The 17,870-nt window shown below is 43.3% G+C and overlaps 1 pseudogene; it reads right to left on the bottom strand.

Moving 5' to 3' along the window:
• Window positions 1-10,905: 10,905 nt before the first annotated feature.
• LOC112867962 (nucleoside diphosphate kinase D, mitochondrial-like) lies at window positions 10,906-17,661 on the bottom strand (annotated as a pseudogene).
• Window positions 17,662-17,870: the final 209 nt, after the last annotated feature.

Below are 17,870 nucleotides of genomic sequence, written 5' to 3'. Positions count from 1 at the left end.
AAACCAAGCCAATAGAAGAAAAAGGGACGATCATTACTTTTAGGGAGAACAAAAAAGTTGTATACGAAAAGGAAATTTAACCAAAAGACCAAATGTTTGTACTCAGTTATGAAAGATCACTGCATAACATAAAATGTACAGCCTGGATATCGGGTTCGCAAAAAATGAAGTAAATAACTGAGAAGATAAGGGAGGGGAAGTGCCTATATATATGTATATAGATGCACATATATATATACGCACACATATGTATATATACAAACACACACACACACACACATATATAATGTCGCAGAGTTAAAATCTTATCTTCCATAATAGAAAATATATACTATCTTAAAAGTAAAAACCAAGAAGTTTAAAAATATTTTTAGTAACTATAACTATATTATATATTTATATGAGCGTAAATTACATTTGTATTAGTAATTCACATAATAATAGCAACACATTATTTTTAATTATGGAGGCATATGCCAGAATAAAGATTAAAGGAGTGGAACCAGCTGCCTCTGGGGGGTGGGAAGGTTGTGGCAGGAGACTATTGTTTTTCACTTAAATTTTGTTAAATTTTTAAAAATTTTAAGTAGGCTCCACTCCCAATGCGGGGCTTGAACTCATGACCCTGAGATGAAGCGTCACACGCTCTACTCACAGAGCCAGACAGGCACCCCCTGGTTTTCATTTTAAGCTGTGTTGAACCATTTGACTTTCAAAAGTAAGAATATATAGAACTTAATAAAAATAATGATGACGGAGAAAATTCAATATATTACAGATTCTCGCAAGCTCTGGGTTCCGGGTTTTAGTTGTGCAGCTCTGTTCTTTTTAAAATTAAAAAAAAATTTTTTTTTAACTTACTTTTGAGAGAGAGAAAAACAGAGCGTGAGCAGGGGAGGGGCAGAGAGAGAGGGAGACACAGAATCCGAAGCAGGATCCAGGCTCCAAGCTGTCAGCACAGAGCCCGACGCGGGGCTCGAACCCACCGACCGGGACATCGTGACCTGAGCTGAAGTCAGACGCTTAACTGACTGACCCACCCAGGTGCCCCCGTGCAGCACTGTTCTTAATACTATGGTGTGATATAGATATGATGTAGACCTGAGTTCTTGTACGAGTGTATAATTCTGAAACTGACGTCCATGAGAGACCTCTGTGTAACGGGCTGGAAAGCAATGAATACATTTATGTTCAGTCTATATTTAAATGAAGCTAGATTCAGTTCTCATCTACACAGATCAAAACACATGCTCAGGGCATAAGAATAACTGCAATTTCTAGGAGAAATGGCAGAGAAAAGAATCCGTTGGTCAAGCAGGCTGTTGACTCCACCCTGGAATGATTAAGCTCCCACGATGGTAGTCACTGGTTAATCATTGAGGCATCTGATGGGGTTTGGAAAACTCATACCCCCTCACACACATTTTGTATTCAGATGACCAGAAGGTTTCAGTGACCCCCTGGAGAATCAAACCAAGGTGTCATCCCCCCTCTTAAGGAATCAATAGCCTAGTGGGGGGCGGATAAGAAAAGAAATTTTAAGAATACAAACGTATTAAATTTTTTTGTTGTTGAATGAGTTGACTCTTGGGGTTCAGAAAAGCGGAAATTCAGCGAGATTTGAGTTGTCCAAAGAGGTTCACAGAAGAGGCTGGATTCACAGCAAACTCTGAAGGGAGAAAGGATCGGAATGGTAAGGGGGAGGGGGACGGCCACTCTGGGACCATCCCCTTGAACGCACCGATGTGACAGTGACTGAGATGCATTCAGATCGGTAGAAAAACAGTCCTACGTCACCACGAAGAGTTCCTGTGGAGCAGTGTGGAAACCAGGCTAGGTGTTGTGGGGCTACATTATAGAAGATATTGGAAGGCAGGAGGAAGAAGTTAAATTTGATGTGTTAAAGATGGTCAACTGTAAAACAAGGGAGTATTTTTCTTTGATGTATCTTAGGCGTAAAATGTAATTTCAACTTTTCTTATAGAATTAAGCATGCTAATTATAGAAAATACATGTATCTTAGATATTTTTCCACTTCTGTTAGAAGTGGAAACGGTTGAGATTTGAGATTATATCTGGGTTAAGATCTTTTCCTTGCCCCCTGGTACTCTGTGACCTTAGGGAGAGTTCCTTATTCTCCCTGAAGTTTGGTTGGTTTCTTCATCTTTTAAATGGGGCAAATGTTGTAAAATGCAATTTTCTCAGTTCTTACCCTTTTCTCTGGAAATTTCCCTCTGCCCCCATTTGCAGGGATCAATCCTTGGGAAGCCTTACACCCCCACCACTCTGGGGTACACATCTGACTGAAGCTACACTAATCAGGTTCTTTCTTCTGGAAATTGGACACATTTGTGGGCCTGGGATGGTAATATTTGAATTTAAGGCTGTGTGTGTGATTTCTTCCATAGAGTTCTGGGGAAGCAGAAGAGGTAGCTAGCTGGATTGCAGAAAGAGAAAAGAATAGGGGCGCCTGGGTGGCTCGGCCGGTTGAGCATCGGACTGTTGACCTCAGCTCAGGTCATGATCTCACAGTTTGTGAGTTCGAGCCCCACTTTGGATTCTGCGCTGACAGCATGGAGCCTGCTTGGGGTTCTGTCTCTCCCCTTCTCTGCCCCTTCCCTGCTCGCATCCTCTCTATCTCAAAACAAATACATAAATTTTAAAAAAAGAAAGAGGAAAGAATGATGTAAATGTGCTAAGAGATCTGGGTACTAGAGGAAGAGAGAATTCCCAGATTATCATTTCCGGCATTGACCCCTTTCTAAGGCTTTGCTGCCTTCCTGCATCCTTGCAATAAATTAACCTTTTTTCCCCTTAAGCTAATTCAAGTTCGTTTTCATTTCCTTAAAATTAAGAGTCTTAACGCACGCTAGATACAAATAGCTCTCTGAGCGCCTTAAGCACTTCCCCATATTGCTTGGCCTTCCCTCCAGATTCTGACTTTGGTCCTTGCTTCACAGAGATCCCTAGAGCCACCTGCAGTTTCCAAGTCTCTGCTCAGCATCCTATTTGTTTGCTAACGTCCCCTCGGCCAAAGAAAGTTAGACGACCGAAACTAGATTCAGGGGGTGGAAATAGACCTGTCCTCGTGATAGGAGTTGCTGCAAAGTCACATTGCAGAGGGAAACGTACCAGGATGTATCCAGGAACGGTAGGAATTATTGTGGCCATTTTTGCAAATTCTCCCACAGAATTTTGATGTCTAGTGGGGTGAACTTTGATGATTGGAAGACAGAACAGAAAGATCCACAATCGCTTTGTCTTCTGTCTCTCCGCTGGACTATTCTGAGGCTCATTGGTTTCACGCGCTCTCACTGGAGGTGTCCTGGGAGTCTGGGCAGCGTTGCATACAGTCTTTTGCCTCCAGTTTATTTCATAGGTATTTGAGCTAAGACACTATTATATCAGATTCTCGAGAAGATTTAAAGAGGATATAATGTCTCTGGATTACACTCCATAATCTGTAACTGTTGTCAGTGTTACTAACAGAAGCGTTTCATAATAATAAAATCTGAACGGACTTCAACAGTACAGGCATACCTCGGTCTACCGCACTTCCTTTCTTGTGCCTTGCAGTTGCTGTGTTTTTTTTTATAAATTGAAGGCCATGGCAATTCTGCATCGAGCAAGTCTAATGGGGCCATTTTTCTGACAGCATTTGCTCATTTCATGTCTGCGTGTCACGTTTTGGTAAGTCTTGCACTATTTCCAAACTTTTCATTATTATTGTATTTGTCATGATGATCTGTGATCGGTGATCTTTGACGTTACCATTGAAATTGTTTTGGGGTGCCATAAACCACTCCCGTATAAGACCGGAAAGTTAACGGATAAATGCTGTGTGTGTTCTAACTGTTCTACCAACCAGCCAGGCCTTGTTTCTCTCCCTCGGCTTGGACCTCCCCATTCCCCGAGATGCAAAAATATTGAAATTAGGCCAGTTAATAACCCTACAATAGCCTCTAGGTGTTCAAGTGAAAAGGAAGAGTTGCACGGGTCTCACTTTAGATCAAAAGGTAGAAATGATTAAGCGTAGGGGAGGGCATGTCAAAAGCTGAAGTAGGCCAAAGGCTAAGCCTCTTGAGCCAAACAGTTAACCAAGTTGTGCACGCAGCAGAGAAGTTCTTGAAGGAAATTAAACGTGCTTCCCATGAACACAGGAATGATAAGAAAGCGAAGCAGCTTTATTGCTGATGTGGAGAAAGTCGGAGTGGTCTGGAGAGAAGATCAAACCAGCCACGACATTCCCTGAAGCCAAAGCCTCATCCAGAGCGAGGCCCTGACTCTCTTCCATTCTATGAAGGCTGAGAGAGGTGAGGAAGCTGCAGGAGAAAAATCAGAGGCTGGCAGCGGTTGGTTCCCGAGGTGTAAGGAAAGAGGCCGTGTCCGTAACACAAAAGTGCAAGGTGAAGCGGCAAGTGCTGATGTGGAAGCTGCAGCGAATTATCCAGGAGACGTAGCAAAGATAGATCATTAATGAAGGTGGCTATGCTCCATAACAGATTTCCAATATAGAAAATATAGCCTTAGCCTGGAAGAAGATGCCATCCAGGACTTTCATAGCTAGAGAGGAGAAGTCAAAGCCTGACTTCAAAGCTTCAAAGGACAGGCTGACTCTCTAGTCAGGGGCTAAGGCAGCTGGTGACTTCATGCGGAAGCCGATGCTCACCATTCTGAAAATCCTAGGGTCCTTAAGAACTGTGCTAAATCTACTCTGCCTGTGCTCTATAAGTGGAACTACAAAGCCTGGATGATTGTATATCTATTTATGACATGGTTTCCTGAATATTTTTAAGCCAACTGTTGAATCTACTGCTCGGAAAATAAAGATTCCTTTCAAAATATGGCTGCTTTGTGACAATGCCCCCCGGTCATCCCAGGGCTCTGATGGACACGTACAATGAGATGAATGTTGTTTTCATGCCTGCTGACACAACATCTATTCCGCAGCCTGCGGATCAGGTAGTCATTTCAACTTTCAAGGCTTATTATTTAAGAAATACACTTCATAAATCCCTAGCTGCCATAGATAATGATTCTTGTGATAGATCTGGGCAAAATCAATTGAAAGCCTTCCGGAAAGGACCGACCATGCTGGATGCCATTAGGAACGTTCGTGATTCAGGAGAAGAGGTCAAAATATCGAGGTAAACAGGACTTCGGAAGAAGTTGGTTCTAACCCCCAGGGATGATGTTGAGGGGCTCAAAGACTTGAGTGGAGGAAGTGACGGCAGATGGGGCAGAAACAGCAGGACAGCTAGAATTAGAAGCGGAGCCTGAAGATGGGACTGAATTGCTGCAATCTCATGACGAAACTTTAACGGATGAGTAGCTGCTTCTTATGGATGAGCCAAGAAAGTGATCTCCTGAGATGGGACCTACGCCCGGTGAGGATGCTGTGAAGGTTGTCGAAGCGATAACAAAAGATTTGGAATATCACATAAACTTAGTTAATAAAGCAGGGACAGTGTTTGAGAGGACTGAGTCCAATTTTGAAAGAAGTTCTCTAGTGTGGTTCAAATGCTATCAAACAGCACCGCATCCTACGGAGAAGTCGCTTGTGAAAGGAAGAGTCTATTGACGTGGCAAACCTCATCGTTGTCTGCTTTTAAGAAATCACCACATTGGGGCGCCTGGGTGGCGCAGTCGGTTAAGCGTCCGACTTCAGCCAGGTCACGATCTTGTGGTCCGTGAGTTCGAGCCCCGCGTCAGGCTCTGGGCTGATGGCTCGGAGACTGGAGCCTGTTTCTGATTCTGTGTCTCCCTCTCTCTCTGCCCCTCCCCCGTTCATGCTCTGTCTCTCTCTGTCCCAAAAATAAAATTAAAAAAAAAGAAATCACCACAGCCACCCCAGCCTTCGGCGACCGCCACCCTGATCGGTCAGCAGCCACCAGCAAAAAGATTATGACTCTTAAAGCTCAGATGATGGTCAACATTTTTTAACAATAGTTTTCGAGAGAGACAGAGACAGCACCAGAAGAGTAGGGGCGGAGACGGGGAGAGAGCGAGAATCTCAAGCAGGCTCTGCACCGTCAGTGCAGAGCCTGATGGGGGGCCTGAGCTCACGAAACGTGAGATCATGACCTGAGCCAAAACCAGGAGTTGGACACTTAACCGACTGAGCCACACAGATGTCCCAACAATAAAGTATTTTTAAATAAAGGTATGCACATTGTTTTCTTAGACACAATGCTATTGTATACATAATAGGCTGCAGTATAATGTAAACATAATTTTATCTGCGCTGGGAAAGCAAAAAAATTCATTTGACTGACTTTGTTGTGACATCCGCTTTATTGCAGTGCCCTGGAAACCGCAGCGTGTCTAGAGTATGCCTTAGAAATGATATTGGCCACATTCTCAAGTCACCCTGCAGTAAAGCCAGAATTAATAAGTTTGAAGAAAACACATGTAACCTGATGGATAAAACAACAACAACAACAACAACAAAACCCACAAATGTTCCTAAGTAGCATTTGGTCCATGATACAAACAACAGACTATTGATGAAATACGTGAAGAGAGAAAATTAATGTGTAGAAATCTCCAGGTATGCAGCCAAAACTGTTCTCATGATTAAATTCCTTAATGGTCTTCATAAACCAAAAAGGAAAATAAAAAGACATAGAGTATTCAGCTTAAGAGATTAGAAAAAAAGAACATAAAACAGAGCCAAGGAAAGAGCCGAGATCCCACAGTTGGGCTGGAATCCACCCTCACCGGCTGCTCAATTTTCAGGAATTTGGTGAGGCGGTGGTTAAATAGCCATTATTAAAATATCTCATTATATGAACTTAAAGAAATCGAACTAAAAACAAAAATGAGAGGCGGCGGGGTAGATCAGTCGGTTAAGCGTCCGACTCTTGGTTTCGGTTCAGGTCATGATCTTTCAGTTCGTGAGTTCAAGCCCCGTATCGGGCTCTGTGCTGGCAGCTTGGGATTCTCTCTCTCTCTCTCTCTCTCTCAAATAAATAAATGAACTTTAAAAAAATGATACTCAAGTCATTACTTCTTAACTAATTTAGTTCATTTCACTCTTACACGTGCTCTTGAGTTTATACATGTCGATTGCATGTGTCTAGTGGAAATACCAAGTAATGGCGTACTGCTGAGCATCCATTTGCAATTCTATCTAATCCATCTGCTTTCGCCAATGTCACAGTGACAGCTGGAAATCAGCCATGGTGGGGGTATTTACACCATGCCATTCGGCAGTGCTACAAATTAGAGCCATTGTCTCCCACCTCCTCCTCTTCAGCTCCTTCTCCTCCTCCTCTTCTACAGAACTGTTGTTAACAAGCATACCATTGACCATTGTTCCATTGGCCATTGACCATTAGTAAATAATCTTTTTTTTTTTTAAAGTGTATTTATTTACTTTGACAGAGAGAGAGGTAGGGGGGTGGGGAGGGACAGAGAGAGAGGGAGAGAAAGAGAATCTCAAGCACTGTCAACACAGAGCCCAACCTGGGGCTTGAACCCATGAACGGTGAGATTGTGACCTGAGCCCAAATCAAGAGTCAGATACTTGACCGACTGAGCCACCCAGGTGCCCCAGTAAATAATTTTTTTTTAAGGGATTTGAATTTTCCAAGTTGAGATTAGAATTTTTAAAAAGCTTTAAAATGCTTTATAAAGTCCAGGGGCACCTGGGTGGCTCAGTCGGTTAAACTGCTGACTTCGGCTCAGGTCACGATCTTGCATTCTGTGAGTTCGAGCCCCACATCTGGCTCTGTGGTGACAGCTCAGAGCCTGGAGGCTGCTTCAGATTCTGTGTCTTCTTCTCTCTCTGCCCCTCTGCCTCTCATGCTCTCTCTCTGTCTCTCTCAAAAATAAATAAACATTAAAACAATTTTTTAAAAAGATGCTTTATAAAGTCCAAACGTATTTCAGTGTGGTGGAATTCTTCAAATTTCTGGGATACAGGTCTTTGGTTGGGAGGTGTGCAGTTAAATCATTTCTAATTAATACAAGATGGACCTTAGCACTTAAGAGTGAATGAGATCTCACAATGTTTCTTTAGATTGGTAATATGCAAGGATTGGGCTATAGAGAAGTTTTCTGGCCAAGTCTCTGGATGCTTCTAGGTTATCTGAAATCTAGAAATGGGGGGACATGTATTACACTGTGTGTGTGTGTGTGTGTGTGTGTGTGTGTATAGTCAAATGAAATATACTTTACACATGTTTTTTGATAAAACATGAGAAAAATTTAAGTAGGTTGGTGAGTTTTAAGAAAATAATGAATAACAACAGTGACAAAAAGTGCTTTTGCATGGTGGGGGTTATTTCCTTTGGATTTGAAATAATTCTTAGTAAAAAATTCTTCGTAGCAATTTGTGTGAAAGGCATGTTAAACTGTGAGCTTAGACATACAATAGAGAATGCATTTTGAAGGAAGAGAAATTGCAGTGTTATGAAAGTTTGCTGACATGGTTTTCTCCTTTATGCCCAAGCTGTGTTGTGACCCTGTGAGGTAAAGCAAATATATCAAAGCAATTTACCCCTATGTCAGAGAGTATCCTATTTGAGCGGTCCATGCCTCAATTTTTAAGAATGCTTAATTTGTGCCCCAGGTTCTTATGCTGTATAGAATATATTCCACCTTTTTATTTCTTCATTTGATTTTTTTTTTAAAGAGTTAGCATTAGGCTTTAGCTTTTTTTTTCTAGACCTTTCCTTATTATTTTTACAAATTCTCTTGAAATAATGGTAAGACTTCTTTTCTGTTTTAAAATTTTTTCAGTTTCTTCTTGTTTTCTTTTTTTCTTTCTTTCTTTCTTTTTTTTTTTTGAGAGAGACAGAGTCCAAGTGGGGAGGGGCAGAGAGATAGGGGGAGACACAGAATCCGAAGCAGGCTGCAGGCTCCCCGCTGTCAGCACAGAGCCCGACGCGGGGTTCAAACTCACAAACCGTGAGATCATGACCTGAGCTGAAGTTGGACGCTTAACCGACTGAGCCATCCAGGCACCCTGGTAAGATTCATTTTCAAGTCAGAAAATTTTCAACTTGAAAACAAACCATTTCCAAAGATCTCTTTGAACTAAGTCTGACATCTGAACTTTCTTTTTAATTTGTTCTTGGCATTGTTAGCTCTTATGAATTCCCTGGGCTTATTAGAGCATGTGAAGCTCTTACGGCTTTCAGTTAATACAATAAAACCTGTTAATGTAAATTTATCTTGGTGTTCTGCACGTGTTTGCTGATTCTGTACATGTGAGTCATTCAGATCTAGATATAAAAGATCATATTTTGAAAGCAAGGAACTAAATGATCCTTTCTAATTATGTTAAAATATTTAAACATTTGGACTTAGATTAAAGATCTCTAGGAAATATGACTCTACATTTTTTTTTTTTTTTATTTGCCTTTGAGAGATAACCTAGTTGGTTTATAGCATACATGGAAGTGGATTTTCCGGCTGAATAGGCTATCGTGAGATTTGGGCTCCTCCAATACGCAAGATGAGATGAAGGATAGATATCGTGGACCATACCTCTTACTGGGTCATGAAACTGTATCCCTGGCCTATTTAAGTAAATACTCACTTTGAGCCTTTAAGCATGATTTGAAGAGTCTACTCTTAGAACCCTGATAGCTCCTTTGCCTGCCTGACCCCATGTAAATAAATATTTGTTGAGTAAGTGATGGGTAAGAAAATCATAATCTAGAAAAGTAGCCCGTGTTTTCCAACCAATTTTATGTCTTTATTTGCAATGCCCTACCTTTCTAAAAAGTAACAATCTGGATTTCGGCATTCGTGGTAAAATTGAGGGCTTTATCTGCAGTCTATTTTTGTATCATGATAATTCATCCATTGGAATCACGTTTGACATCTTAAAGATGAAAGCAGTGTCTTCTAATAAGGATTCCCAGAATAGAATCAGCATATTAATAAACCTGCCCATCACCCAAGTGAAATCCATTAACTGAGTGATGTTTGTTAACTAGTCACAGATCATACGGTATGACACTTCTCAGTCTTTAAATTTCACTCATTCCTGGCTATTGTGTTCATTAGGTGTTGTTACTAGAACAAAAGGGTGGTGAGCTTCCCCAAATGGTCAACAATGGTTGTTTACTTACATTCCAAAGGAAAGCCTTTAAAAAATATGTTTTGTATGAATTTTAAAGACACTCCAGGGGCACCTGGGTTGCTCCGTTGGTAAAGCATCCGACTTAGCCTCAGGTCATGATCTCACGGGTTTGTGAGTTCGAACCCCACATCGGGCTCACTGCTGTCAGCGCAGAACCCATTTTGTCCTCCATTCTCTCTGCCCCTCCCTCTCTCTCTCTCCCTCAAAAATAAATAAAGACATTTAAAAAAAGACCCTCCAGTTGATATAGTGATTAATTAACAATCAAATCTGTCATCACCAGAACAGCTACTGCTACTTGATTGATTTTAACTAATAGATACGCGGCAACACTGATGACCCTTAGTACAAATAGGATGACCCTATAGAATATACTGTTTGGCTAACATAGTATAGATATTATTGTAAGATTTTGTCTTATTAGTTGTCAACCAAAAAGGTAAAAGTAAAAGTCTCTCACAAAATACCTACGAAGGTAGGGTTGGAGTCAAGCTGAACTTTCTCTTTTTCTTTCTTTTTCTTTTTGTGAGAGAGTAAGCTTTAGCTCCACTTTCAAACTCTGACGCCTTTGCATTTAACATTCCCCCCCGGGGGAAGGGAGGTCACGCTACACACTTTCGGAGACATCCCAAGGGTTGTCTGGCACTTTGGTACAGAGAGGATTTGGTCCAATCTCTTGCTGGCTCGGCATGCTAGAAGGCATATAAATCAAGTTGGTTGCTCAACCCCTCTGGGCTGGGGTGGGGTGGAAGGGGGACAGGGAGGTGGTCTGGGACAGATGGGCAGAGCGTGGGCGTGGGCTCAGGTTCTTACGACAGAGGTAGTTGATCCTGAGTGGCTGTTGAGGCGGCTGAGGGCAGCCTGACTGTTCTGGTGGCCTTAGCTGCTTCTCTGGTGGCTTTCCAGTCCATCAGCTCACAGCCCTGGAACCATAGCTGGCTCTCCCTCTGGGCCCCCTCCACGGAGTCACTGGTGTGGATGACGTTCCTGCTGATGCGGACCCCGAAGTCCTCCCTGTTGGTGATGGGACAGCCTCAGCTGAATCGGTGTGTCCTTCCAGGGCTTTGAGGTGCAGGCCACGCTGGGGCCTTTCCAGACCACGGCCATCATGGGGCTGGAGCTCACGTGGCTGATGATGTAGCTGATGAGGGCTGGGTGGAAGGGCTTCCCCTGCAGGCCCTGGTAGTGCTCGGTGAGGGCGCTTTGGTACCTGCACCGCCACCAGTATGAAGCTCCTCCCCTCAAAGTGCTGGGTCGCATCTCCAAGAAGCCACCACGACACCCCGTCTGGCGTCACTGCGACGCGGGGCTGCTTCCAGGTGCAGGAAGGCCCTCCCGAGCTGGGGCGCGAGAGTGGGTTTGGCCAGGGGCCTGGGGCCCGCGGGTTGCTCTGCACCCCGAGAAGCCTCCGTGACCCCCACCTGTGGGCCACTGGCTCTGAGCTTTCTTTTCAGGAACACGGCAGAGATGAAACTGGTAATAGACATGTTCACCTGTAACATTTACCAAGTAGTTTCTGTCCGAGTGAATACACGACAATAAGTTTGTTATGTTCTAGCACTATGGTTTTTGTGCAGGTGGCATAGGTCGGGAAATTTAAGAAAAAGTGTCACGCATTCATTGACTCAACAGACATTTATGTACTGACGTCCTAGATGAGGTTGGAGACAGGGGCAGGGGCCAGGCCTCGGAGTGTCTTGTAGGCGATGGTGAGGAGTTTGGACTTTGTTCTACAGAAACTGGAAAGAAATGGAAGGATTTTAAACAGGCGCGTAAACAAACCAACAAACAAAATATTTGATTTACTGTCTAAAAATCTCTCTGTGTTGACTAGAGAAAAAAACTGCAGTAATCAAGAGTTGAGGGGTTATTGCAATAGTCAAGGCCAGAAAGGATGACAGAGTAAATTGGGGAGGGGTCAAGGGCAATGGAGAGAAGTTGGTAGACTCAGGTTGAAGGTCTAGAAACTAGTGGTTGGGCAAACAGAGAATTAATTAATTAATTAATTTTTAAAGTCTATTTTTGAGAAAGAGGAAGAAAGAGAGAGAGAGAGAATGAGCAAGGGAGGGGCATAGAGAGAGGAGACAGAGAATCCCAAGCAGGCTCTGTGCTGTTAGTGAAGGGCCCAATGCGAGGCTCAAACTTATGAGCCATGAGGTCATGACCTCATGACCTGAGCAGAAATCAAGAGTCAGACATTAACCAACTGAGCCACCCAGGCACCCTAAGCAAACAGAATTTAAACTCCCCCTAACACCCAGACCTTCCTTTCTTAGATGAAAGATGATCTTTACTCTCTATTTGTTTCTCAGTCAGAAGTTCCGGAAAAAGATCTACAAATCATGCCATCTCATCCACTCGATAGTTAAGTTTCTGGACAGAACTGTTATTACTGGGCATGCAAACCAGAAAACAGAACCACACAGACCCTTAAATATTTACAAATGACGTCCTGACAGAATTTTTACAGTTCCAGGTGAGCGGTTTTCAATGGAGGGAGCAAGGTAAAGCTTCTCCCCTGTTGAATGATCCAAGATAATTGTTGGTAAGAACACAGCTCCTAGATCGCTGAAGTCAAGTGACTACAGAGTGGAGAGGTGTCACGCAAGGAGGTCGCACGGGGTGTGGGATCCCCAACAACGAGGGATGTTGAGATGGTCTAAGCAGTAGTCCAACATTCAGGCGATGTCACCAAACGGTTTGCGACTCTGGTATAAATTCTGAAGAGTCACTTTGGTTCAGGAGCTTTTTGATTTGAAGCTTTCAGCAGCCGATTTAGAGAGGTTGGCTTGACCAATGAGAGAAGCAATCGCTTCATTTTATGTCGTTCCAACCGAGTGCCCAGCACAGCGCCAGTACAAGGAAGCACTCCGTGTTTTCTGCGAACATGTTTTTCATCTATTTGAGGAGATAACAGGTAAACATGCAGAGCAATGAACATAACAGCTTGCACGCTGAGTGTCCCAATATGGTGGAGAGAGCACAGAGTCTGAAGTCAGACGTAGCTCCGATCCTGCTTCTTTCTCTTACCAGCCGCACGATTTCAGGCAAATTACTAACCTCATCATCTGTCTGTTTTTTCAGTTTTATCTGAAGAAAAAAAAAAATAGAGGTATGGATGTCTCCCCCCCACCCGCCCCCTTCCAGTTTGTTAGGATCACACAAACAAACAAAAACCTGAATGGATTTTTTTTTTTTTTAAAGGAAGAAAAAGGAAAACCGTGAAGAATAGTGGTAGGTGCTTCATGCATGTTTTGAGTTTCAAGAAAGAGAGTCTGAATTACAGAGCAAAAAAAAAAAAAAAAAAAAAAAAAAAAAGGCATCTTCATGCTGAAGGAGTTGGAATAATTGTTGATGAGAAAAATGGTTGGCGTTCCCATTTGCGGTAATCGTCTCAAGGTTTGAGATGAATGGAAGTGTTAGCTTTTGTGCTGTGGACTAATCGGAGACCAGAGAAGCCTAAAATGTGAAGATTGTGACATACAGGCAAGTGTAAAAGGAATTAGAAAGGGAAAGATGAGTATAGGCTTTTAGTAAACTGGAAACTATTAGTCTCTGGGAAGCTGCTCAGAGTGGGTAAGTGTGTGGGAGAAGGGTGTGACAGGAGACGGGATATATCTATTACCTTTGTCTTCTGCCCCGAAATTCTCTTCCCTGGCTAGCATCCGGTGCCAGGTGGGCCAGCCAAACCAGATGAGCTTTCTGTTTTCCTCTTCCTTTTCCTGGTTCAATTTCTGCGGGACTCTGACTCTCAGCCAGAGCTACTCAAAAGGTCTCTGCTTTCAAAGCCGGTTTACTGCCAACTTCTGTCTCCACATCTTCAAGATCAAGGTAGGCGCTGATGCTGCCCAGGGCACTGGGACAAAAAGCGGAATGGCTCTGATTTCTTAGAAACAACAATACGTCTGGAGCCCCTCTGTAAGGCAACGAACCTAACGATGTGCTTTGCGAAAGAAAGAGATCTGCAAACGGGTGCTTCATCTCAAGGCAGGCGTTGGAGAATTCAGAATCTTCCCTGAGAGAGGGTGGATACGTGAAATGAGATTGCCCTGAGATTCAAGTGGGAATAGCCACCCACCACGGATTGGTGAAGAGGGGCAGGTAGTCTGTGAAAAGAAGACCACACTGTAGGCCGTTGTGGTTAGGAGTCAATGAGCAAACGTGGAAGCTCTTAGAATGGTGCCCTGCACACCGGTGGATGTGTTATTGTCTCCAGGCAGTGTTTCCTAATTTCCCTAGTGGTAAAAACCGCTTGGAGAGACTTGTTGAATTGAAAGATTTCCAGGCACCTCACAGAAGATACTATTTCAACGGGCTTCAAGAGGGTAAGGGAAGTAGAACTTGTATGCTTAGCCCATGTCCCAGAATTCCAAAGCAAGTGAAGGGTCTTAGGGCTCCTGTTGGCTCATTCTTGCTTCTAGGCTTCCAGACCTGCCCTTCTCTGGGGCTGCCTACACCCATCAGCCCTGAAAAAGGAAACTGCCAAACAGGGCATCACTGAGGCTTTCTTCTAGGTGGGCCCAAGGAGTCTCTTTGCAGGTGCCCTCTGTTGGGGATTTACCCAGGGCTTTATAGCCTGTTCCCATTGGCCTTGGCCTGGGGTGCAGTTCCTATATTCCCTCATCTCTATCACTAACCTTGTCTCATCCCTCACTGCCCCAAACATCTTCCCTCATCCAACTGCCCTTCCACAAGCCTGCCAGCCCTTCCGGCGCTCTCCAGAGCTCCTGTTCCGTGAGCCACGAGCACATCCCCGTCTGCCTCCAACTGTCTTGTACTGTTTTCTTCACTTTCTTGACTCCACTGAGACCCTCTCTAGTCGGGGCTATTTATCTCCTCTTTCCCTAAGTATCTCATAGTCAGAATGAGGGGAACAGTGTCCTTTGTGGTCCTCTCCAACGCCTTTTCAAGGTCGTGGGTCCACAGGAGGAAAAACAATCCATCTTTCTCCTGGTCCTTACCTATCGCCTCCAATCCCGATTGTCTTAGAAGATGGCAAGGATCACCTCACGACACATCCAGCTCCTTTATGGTGGGAATGATGTCGTATGTGTCTGAGCACATTGGTGTCCCTAATATGTCCAATAGGAGAACAGAAGTAGCCTGAGACAGGGGGATTATTAGGCCAGGTTGGATGAACAGTACTGAAAAATGTACAGTGGGGTGTAAGGAGGCCTGCCTGAAACATTTCCTCGGGGTTACTTATTTATAACAAAGAGCAAGCAGGTGGGGTACCCGGGTGGCCCGGTTGGTTAGGCATCTGACTCTTGATTTTGTCTCAGGTCATGATCTCGCAGTTCGTGGGTTCGAGCCCCACAACAGGCTCTGCACTGGCAGTGTGAATTCTGCTTGGGATTCTCTCTCCCTCTCTCTGCCCCTCCCCTGCTCAGGCTCGCTCTTTCTCTCTCTCTCTCTCAAAAAAAAAAAAAAAAAAAAAAAAGATCAAGCAGGCATTAGTACCTCGTATTCACCTTATGAATTACCATAAAATTGTGAAAAGCCGTTAAGTTGTTGTGAAAGAAGTTAAGTTTTTTAGATACAGAGTAATCTTCAAAGTGATATCCCAAGGGAGAAAAGGTGAGGGTGGTCAGCTCTGGATGCAGGCAATAAAGGGGTACCCTGATGTAGAGAATTCAAAAACAATCATCAAAGTGACGAAGAATCGATGTGATTCTTTTAAAAAAACTCATCGTGTGCTGGCACTTGTAAGCAATATTAGTAATAAAATGTGCCTCTCCCCCCAAATCAGTTTTGAGCAATTGCTGTGGTTCCTGTTGAGTCTGTTGTGCGCGAGCTTCAAATGAACACATTTTTCGTTTCGTATCCTTCAATCAACACTGTATCGTAGCTGGAAGTTAATTTGGAGAGCGTCCGGTTATTCAGCGGGCTCTCCATGGGTTTTCATTCAGAGAATAAATTCATGGAGGCTTAGCATCTCTGGAACTAACTTGAAAGGCCTTTTCCAAGCCCTGTGACGTTCCACATTCCTCATTTAACGGTATGCTTGAAATCCACGACGATAGCACAGGCATTGTGAGGACAAGAAATGAGCTCTCCTCACAATCAGATCCTTCAGATCTGTCATTCTCTGTGAGCCTGTAGTGTTCCTACTCGCATTAAGATTTTAAAATCGTGGAAAAGAGCATGAAGTGACGAGGTGAAATATTTTGAGTAAGTGTGTGTTTTAGTTCACACATGAAACACTTTATTGAATTTGAATGACAACTTTTTTTTTTAATGTTTATTTATTTTTGACACAGAGAGAGAGAGACAGAGCATGAGGAGGGGAAGGGCAGAGAGAGAGGGAGACACAGAATCCGAAGCAGGCTCCAGGCTCTGAGCTGTCCGCACAGAGCCCGACGCGGGGCTTGAACCCACAGACCGAGAGATCATGACCTGAGCCGAAGTCGGATGCTCAACCGACTGAGTCACCCAGGCGCCCCTGAATGACGTCTTTTTAAATTTGAAATTAAAAATATTTCATCGTAAGTTATTTATTTGAAAAGTAAAGAACAAATCAAGAAAATAATGCTTATTACTGATTATTGCATGATTATTACTTTTTGACATATAGAAGAAGGGAATGTTAAAAAGGATGCACTCTGATTGTCCAATCTGGACAATATACTAGATATACTAGATGGGCCACTGGTTCCTCAAAGCGTCATTGTTGTTTTCAATTAAAATATAATTAAAACATGTTACTCAGGATAGAGAGAAAATGGACCTTATGATCAACTTTCTGTCTCCCTCCTCTCCCATAATAATTCAAGAAAAACCAAAGGCCCAATGAAGATGTCCATGCATGCTTTTATTTGGGAACTATGAGTGTGTTTCTCACACCAAAGGAGTTTGTTTCTTGACTGGTATTCCAAAATTTGCATAGGTCTGTACGATGGTAATTTCCGAAGTTGTCTTTTATTATTTTTTTCAAGTTTATTTGTTTGAGAGAGTGAGCAAGCAGAGTAGCGTCAGGGAGAGGGGAAAGAGAGAGAGAGAATCCCAAGCAGGTTCCACATGCTCAGCACAGAGCCTGATGCAAGGCTCAAACTCATGAACTGCGACATCATGACCTAAGCTGAAATTAAGAGTCGGACGCTTAAGCGACTGAGCCACCCAGGCTCCCAGAGAAGTTGCCTTTTAAATATGGCATTCACAGTCAAAGGGTATTTTAAATTTGTTGATTATCTATCATCTGGTGGCAAAATACTTCCTGATAATTTAAAAATAGGCGTACAATTTTGGCATTGAGTGGTACCATTTAGAAAGTAGTGTAAAATATTGCCCAAGTTGAATTTAAACAGCGAAGTGTTTTGCATGTTCTGACGGTGACACTTCGTGAAAGTTACCTTTGGAAAACTAAGTTCTTCAATGAGCTATTTGTGAATCCCTGGATGTCCTGGCGGTCAGGAGTATTGCCTCAGATGGGTCAAGTTCTTGCTCCTTAGGTGCCATTTCACCTCGGGCACACACTCATGCAGCCACTGGGAGTGATCACTTGTGCTACTTAAATCGTTCTCTTTCTCCTCATCCTTCTCCCCCTTCCTCTTCTCCTTGCCACCCATTTGCTCTTGTGTCCTTCTCTTCCCATTTGTGCCCCATACCAAAGGCTTCTAGTTAAATTCCCTGGATACAGCCACATAAATTAATTTGAGTATAATGAAACTCCACGGTATTTGGCAAGTCATGGTATTTTTGGCTTCTGGTTTCATTTCACTTGCATTAACACAATTCAAGAAGCACACAATGTGGGATGAAGATCAATGCATGCATC

The sequence above is a fragment of the Puma concolor genome, chromosome B4 (assembly GCF_028749965.1).
Source record: "Puma concolor isolate L17-30 chromosome B4, mPumCon1.1.hap2, whole genome shotgun sequence".
In the NCBI taxonomy this organism is placed as follows: domain Eukaryota; kingdom Metazoa; phylum Chordata; class Mammalia; order Carnivora; family Felidae; genus Puma; species Puma concolor.
This window is presented reverse-complemented; position numbering and strand designations above follow the sequence as displayed.